This window comes from Sapajus apella, unplaced genomic scaffold (assembly GCF_009761245.1).
Source record: "Sapajus apella isolate SASKATOON/1434 unplaced genomic scaffold, GSC_monkey_1.0 scaffold39, whole genome shotgun sequence".
Lineage (NCBI taxonomy): Eukaryota > Metazoa > Chordata > Mammalia > Primates > Cebidae > Sapajus > Sapajus apella.
In genome coordinates this window covers 8,684,349-8,692,179 of record NW_022436979.1, presented here as the reverse complement: position 1 = coordinate 8,692,179, position 7,831 = coordinate 8,684,349, and the positions used below count along the sequence as shown (strand labels likewise).

The window sequence follows — 7,831 nt, the reverse complement described above, 5'->3', positions numbered from 1 at the left end:
TGTGTGTGTGTGTGTGTTTATATATATATATTATATATATAAATATATAATACACACACACAAATAAATATGCACGTCTTTGACAGCAGGAACAGCAAAAATGGTACCCAAAAAAGTCAACAAACCCCACAAGATCCCAGCAAGGAAGAATTAGAATACAATAAAGTTCTACCATCTTGAAAGGAAGGGAGAATAAGGGTCACCAGTCTTGCCTTACGGACCAGGCATTTTACTCAAAGGAGGATTATTCTTCAGCCAGACAATGGCATGAGTCAATCTTAGGAAAGCATTGCAAGGACAGTTTTTATAACCCTCCCGCCCATGGGATTACCTCACAGTTCAACCACAGACCACACTGTGAAGCATAACTGTGACAGAAACAAGAAATAAATTCCCATCACAGAAGCACCCTGTGGGACTGGCTAAACCTATGATGATATTAAAAGTCCATTATGTATTTTAAAATTTGAAAAAGAGAGAAAACGGTCACCATAATGCCCTACTCTAACCCAGAACTATTAGCAGTTAACTGTATTTATATTTACTTGTAAATGTTTTGACTGAACATATTTTTACGTAGTTTATGCATTCATCATTCATTCAATAAATCTTTTTTTGAGGGCATAAAATGAGCCAAACATTTTGCTATGTATAAAAGATGACATAACCATTTTATTCTGACAAATCTTTTTTTAAACTTATTAGTGAATCATAAACTTTTTTCCATTATAAAGATAAAATAATGAGCCTCATTTTCCTTTTTATTTAATACATATGCAGAAAAGTGCATAAATTATAGGAGTGCAGTATGGTGAATTAACACAAAGTGCACACATTCACGTAACCACATTCAAGCCAAAAGTAGCATCCCAGAAGTCTGCTTACATCCCTTTTAAATCCTACCCCTCAGAGTCTCCAAAGTAGTTTGGGTGCTTGGGTGTGTGTATATATAGTAGTACAGTATTTAAAAATGAACATATTGGTTTTATCTGCCTTTCTTTAAAAAACAGATGACTCTCCAGCTTGTTACACATATGTTAGAAAGTTGGAGAATTGCTCTGCTGTGTGATTGAAATCAATATTTACATATCGAACCGTTACTTTTCACCATTGCCCGTAAAATAAATCATTTTTATAAAATGAAAACAAAAAAAAATGAGACATTGTGGATTAATATTTTTTCAGGTGTTTGTGTACATAAATGTATGATAGGTTGGAAGGGACGACCTGAGGGTCCAGCGTGATCTCACAGAATTGTTCAAATGTACAGTTTTTCAATTTTCCATACACATGATAGGCTCACATTTTAGTTGCAAAAATAAGCACATACATACAAATGCTACTTTGAATTATTGAGTCATTAGATTCTCAAGATATATCTAAGCCAATACAGCATAAAAATTGATATTATCTGTCTATCTCTCTATCTATCTATATACATGTTAATGGAATCTTTAAACTACTAGATATTCTTTTTAAACTATTTTTTATTAAAAAGTTGCAGGCACACAAAGATGCATGGATTAGAAGTAACACTAAAAGTCTATCACCATCTTAAGAAAATACATAATGCAAATACATGAAACTTACTTTACTAAAATAAGCTTTATTCCAGAATTTGATATTAAGATATAAATATTTATTCTATATGTATGAAAATATAATCAAAATGACCATACTGAAGTAACCTCATCTAATTTAGCTTGGCTCCATTTTTAGGTATAAATTTGTGGTTTTTGTGGAGATACTCCATGCTTGTATATGTAGACTATTCTATTTTCCATTTTCATTTTAGTGTTTCATAATATATTTTTTCATTCTACTTTTGCTAGACATTTCGGTTGTTTCTAACGTTTTTCAATACTACAAAACACCTCTGCAATGAAAATCATTGTATAAGGTGGATCACCTGGGGTCTGGAGTTTGAGACCAGCCTATCCAACATAGCAAAACCCCATCTCCACTAAAAATACAAAAATTAGCCGGGTGTGGTGGCGGGCACCTGTAATCCCAGCTTCTTGGGAGGCAGGGGAATCACTTGAACGCAGGAGGTAGAGTTTGCAGTGAGCCAAGATCATGCTACTGCACTCCAGCCTGGGCAACAGAGGCAGACTCCATCAGAAAAAAAAAAAAAAAAAAAAAAAAGGAAAGAGAGAGAGAGAAAGAGAGAAAGAAAAAGACAAAGGTAGAAAGAGAGAAAGAAAGAAAGAAAATCGTTACATATTACTTTATTTTATATGCAAGCTATTCTACAAGGTATATACCTAGGAGTGAGATTACTTGGTAATTCCTTGAAATTTACCAAATTGCTCCCTATTCAAATTATTAAATTGCTCTCCAATGTGGTCATTCTGTTTGAAACACCTATTAGCAATTTAATGAGATTTTCTATTGTTTTATATCTTCTCCAACACTTAGTATTTACCCACTTTAATCTTTTAACTTATATAATTGTTGTAAAATTGGATTTAATTTCTGTTTAAGATGTACTTCCTTGATAAACAGTGAGGTTAAGCATTTTAATAAATGATTTAGATGTTGTTTATGCAAAATGCTTCTTATATTTTCCCAGTTTAGGGTTGCTTGTTTTTATTATACACATGGAATTCACACACACACATACACACACACACACACACACACGCACTCAATATTCTGAAGATGAATACTTTGTCAGTTATATGCATTTTAAACATTTATTCAAGGCATTCTTTTTGATGTATAATTTTAATTCACAAAAATGTAACCTTGTTTTACTTAATGGTCTACGTTTCTTTGCCATAAGAAATTCTTCTCTCACCCAAGTGAACACTTCCAATAATTTGTAATTAAATTTAATGAGTCAGTTTCAAGTTCTATGCTAATGATCTATTTCTCTATGCCTGCACTGATATCATATTGTTTTATTTAATATAGTTTGCATTAGACTTGATATTTAATAGGACAACTTGCCAAACACACATTTTAAAAATTCTGTTTAAAGTATTCATTAGTATTCTTGGAAGATGGAAGTTTAGAATTATCTTGTCAAGTTCTACAAAATAAACTTGAGTTGAATATAAAGATGAGTACTGGGAAAATTGTCATCTCAAAATATTGAGTCTTTCTACCAATGAATACAATACATCTCTCCCTTTATTTAAATATTATTAATATCATTTAACAAAGGTATTGATTTTCTAGCATATCTTTTAGATTTAATTATTTATACTTCATTGTTAAACTATGCATTTAAAATTATAACATTTTAGTTATTTTTAACACTTCATTGCCAATATGTAAGAATATGATTTATTTTTTACATTGCCCCAAATACTCTCATTTTAGGCCTCATGCTTTATAATTTCTTCATACAACTATGCCACCTAGGAATAGTAACATGTTAATTTCTCCCTGTCAGTACATATACACTCTGCAAGAAATATCACAGAGGTAAGGTGCCATTCTCATTATTTTTTATTTAGAGCATGTACTATCAATAGGACTTATTATTGAATATGTTAAGCTTGATTGCAGGCCTGTGGTGGTGTTTGTCTGATTTCTCCACTGTAACTCCTTTTTTGATCTTCTCTTTGCTATTCTTGTCTTAGTCTGTTTTGCATTGCTATAAAGGAATACCTGGAGCTGGGTAATTTATAAAGAAAAAAAGGTGGTTTGTTTTGTTTTGTGGGTTTTTTGGCTCATGGTTCTGTAGGCTGTACAAGAAGCATGGCACCAGCATCTACTTCCACTCATGGCAGAAGTAGGAGGGGAATGGGAACCAGCATGCAGAGATTACAGAACAAGAGTGCAGGAGGGAAAGGTACCAGACTCTTTTTAACAAGCAGTTCTTGCTGGAATTCAGATAGTGACAACTCACTGGTTACCATGGGGACAGCACAAAGCCATTCATGAGGGATACATGCCATGACCCAAAAATCTCCCACCAGGCCCCCACCTGCAACACCAGGGATCAAAGTTCAACATGAGGTTTGGCGAATATCCAAACCATATCAGTACTCTTGGAAAGCGAGTCACTGTATGCAGCCCATCTTAAGGGGACAAAGTGATTATGTTTTGCCTCTTTGAGGGAACCATTTCTGCATATTATATGAGATTCTTTGATATAGATTTATTTATTTTTTCCCATTTATTTATATAATAACATGCATATCAATACAGACTCTTGCATATTTATTTTATGCCTTGAGTTATAATTCAAAGCTATGTTATTTAATTTGTTGCTCAAATTATTCCAGTTTGGCAGATGGGTGTTTATTCACTTAGCTTCTGTGTGTCTGACATATTCCTACCGCTGCGGTTTTTGAGCACTTCCTTGTGGTCTATAAACATAAGATGTTCCAGACTCATCTTGTATATTTCCTGCCCCATCCCTATATCAGCCATTTCTCCAAAACACTTTTTCTGTATTTTTAAATTGGAGGATGGTACTAGAAACCCAGATCTGGTCACCATGTGTGCTCATTGCTATAGGGGTTTCATTGGGTCTAGGCTTCCCAGCAGACAGAGCTTGGAATTGTGTATGTGTGCGTGTGTGTGTGTGTGTGTTTGTGTGCGTGTAAATGTTGTATTTTAAATTTCCCTTACCAATTGTTTCTAATTAATATATGAGCAAACAATAAATTTTGCAATATTGACATATTCTCAACTTGACAATTCAATAATTGTAGTAATTTACCAACTTTTTTGTATTTTCTATGAATATGTTAATGCAAACTTTTAAGAGAGCTGCACTTTTTCCTTCCCAATCCCTCTTACCTTATTGCAGTGGTTCAGAACTCCTGTACAATGCTAAATAACAATGGAGAATGGCTACCTTTGTCTTTTTGTTTTATGGCATCAGTTGGAAAGCCTGCAGTATTTCACAATTAAGAATGGCATTAACTATAGGGTTCCCATAAATCCTCCTTATCAGACTGAGAGATCTTATTTTCATTATTGTTTGCTGAGATGTTTTACTATGAAAAGGAATTCAATTTTATTCAATGCTGTCTTAACATTCACTGAAATGATGATATGTTTTTCTCCTTCAATCTGTTAATATTATTGATTATATTGATTTATTCCAAAGTAGTAAATCCTTCTTACATTCCTTGTATGAACCTCATTTGACCATAATTTATTATTCTTTTTATCTAATGCTAGGTTTAAATTTCTAGTACTTGGTTTGGGATATTTGCTACTGTGTTAACTTTGGATACCGAACTGTTATTTTCTTGCAATGTCAAGAATGGCATGTGATATCAGTATTATGCTGGCTTTCTAAAACTAGATGAAAGTGTTTCTTTTTCCTCTACTCTTTAAAATAGTTTAGGTAAGATCGGGGGAAGATGGCTGACTAGGAACAGCTCAGGATTGCAGCTCCCAGTGAAAGTGCAGAGGGTGAGTGGATGCCGCATTCCCAGACAGATTTTTATTGCCCACAGACCAGGAGATTCCCAGGTGGAGGAGCCCCATGGGTCGCCAGCAAGGCTGTTTCCACCAGCATGGCTGTTTTGGCCGGCGTGGCTGTTTCAGCCCGCGTGGCTGCTTTGCCCACGCCCTGGCACAGCAGTTCTCCATACAAAAGACACTGGTCCTGGTGCCCTCTTAGCTGGTGGTTGAAGCCCTGAGACGGCAGAGTCGCCCATTCATCTGAAATACCGAGACAGGCCAGGAGATTCCTAGGCAAAAAAAAACCGTCAGGAATCTCAGCACGGCTGTTTCAGCCGGCTCAGTGAGTCATGGCATGGGAGATCCCGGCACCTTTTCAACAGGTGACTGGAACACTGAGAAAGAGTCGACCGTTCAACAACAACAACAACAAAAAGACTCTGAGTCAGAGAGCCAGGTGATCAGGCTTGACTGATCCTGCCCTCCCACCTCACATGCAAGGATACACAAAGCCTCAAAATAAAGGGATGGAGGAAGATTTACCAAGCAAATGGAGAGCAAAAAAAAGCAGGGGTTGCAATTCTCATCTCTGATAAAATAGACTTTAAAGCAACAAAGATCAAAAGAGACAAAGAAGGACATTACATAATGGTAAAAGGATCAATGCAACAAGAAGAGCTAACGATCCTAAATATATATGCACCCAATACAGGAGCACCCAGATACATAAGGCAAGTTCTTAATGACTTACAAAGAGACTTAGACTCCCACACAATAATAGTGGGAGACTTTAACACCCCATTGTCAATATTAGACAGATCAACCAGACAGAAAATTAACAAGGATATCCAGGCCCTGAACTCAGACCTGGACCAAGCAAACCTAATAGACATTTACAGAACTCTCCACCCCAAATCCACAGATTATACATTCTTCTCAGCACCACATCACACCTACTGCAAAACTGACCACATAATTGGAAATAAATCACTCCTCAGCAAATGCAAAAGAACGGAAATCGTAACAAACAGTCTCTCAGACCACAATGCAATTGAGTTGGAACTCAGAATGCAGAAACTAACCCAGAACCGCACAGCTTCATGGAAACTGAACAACTGGCTCTTGAATGTTGACTGGATAAACAATGAAATGAAGGCAGAAATAAAGATGTTCTTCGAAACCAACGAGAACAAAGACATAACATACGAGAATCTCTGGGACACATTCAAAGCAGTCTCTAGAGGAAAATGTATAGCAATAAGTGCCCACATGAGAAGCAAGGAGAGATCTAAAATTGAAACCCTAGCATTAAAATTGAAACCCTAGCATCAAAATTGAAAGAGCTAGAGGAGCAAGATCAAAAAAACTCAAAACCTAGCAGAAGACAAAAAATAATCAATCAGAGCAGAACTGAAGGAGATAGAGACACAAAAAACCCTTCAAAAAACCAATAAATCCAGGAGCTGGTTTTTTGAAAAGATCAACAAAATAGACAGACCACTAGCCAGATTAATAAAAAAGAAAAGAGAGAATTACCAAATTGATGCAATAAAAAACTATAAAGGGGATATCACCACAGCTTCCATAGAAATTCAAACCATCATCAGAGATTATTATAAACAACTCTATGCATATAAACTAGTAAACCTGGAAGAAATGGATAAATTCCTGGACACTTGCCTCCTCCCAAGCCTAAACCAGGAAGTTGAAACCCTGAATAGACCAATAACAAGGCCTGAAGTTGAGGCAGCAATTAAGAGCCTACCACCCAAAAAAAGCCCAGGTCCAGACAGGTCCACAGCCGGATTCTACCAGATGTACAAAGAGGAGGTGGTACCATTTCTTCTGAAACTATTCCAAACAATCCAAAAAGAGGGAATCCTTCCCAAATCATTTTATGAGACAAACATCTTCCTGATACCAAAACCTGGCAGAGACTCAACAAGAAAAGAAAACTTCAAGCCAATATTCATGATGAACATAGATGCAAAAATCTTCAATAAAATACTGACAAGCTGATTGCAACAGCACATCAAAAAGCTTATCCAGCATGATCAAGTAGGTTTCATCCTGGGGATGTAAGGCTGGTTCAACATACGCAAGTCTATAAACGTAATTCACCACATAAACAGAACCAAAGACAAAAACCACATGATTATCTCAATTGATGCAGAGAAGGCCTTGGACAAAATTCAACAGCCCTTTATGCTAAAAACCCTCAATAAACTAGGTATTGACAGAATGTATCTCAATATAATAAAAGCTATTTATGACAAACCAACAGCCAGTGTCATACGGAATAGGCAAAAAAAGGAAGCATTCCCTTTGAAATCTGGCAATAGACAAGGATGCCCTCTCTCACCACTGCTATTCAATATAGTACTGGAAGTTCTAGCCAGAGCAATCAGGCAAGAAAAATAAATAAAGGATATTCAAATAGGAAAGGAGGAAGTCAAAT

The 7,831-nt window shown here is 35.9% G+C and overlaps 1 protein-coding gene across 3 annotated transcripts in view; it reads left to right on the top strand.

Moving 5' to 3' along the window:
- The window catches only part of GLRA3 (glycine receptor alpha 3), a 192,795-nt gene that overhangs the window by 65,109 nt on the left and 119,855 nt on the right, over positions 1 to 7,831 (top strand). The window lies entirely within an intron of this gene.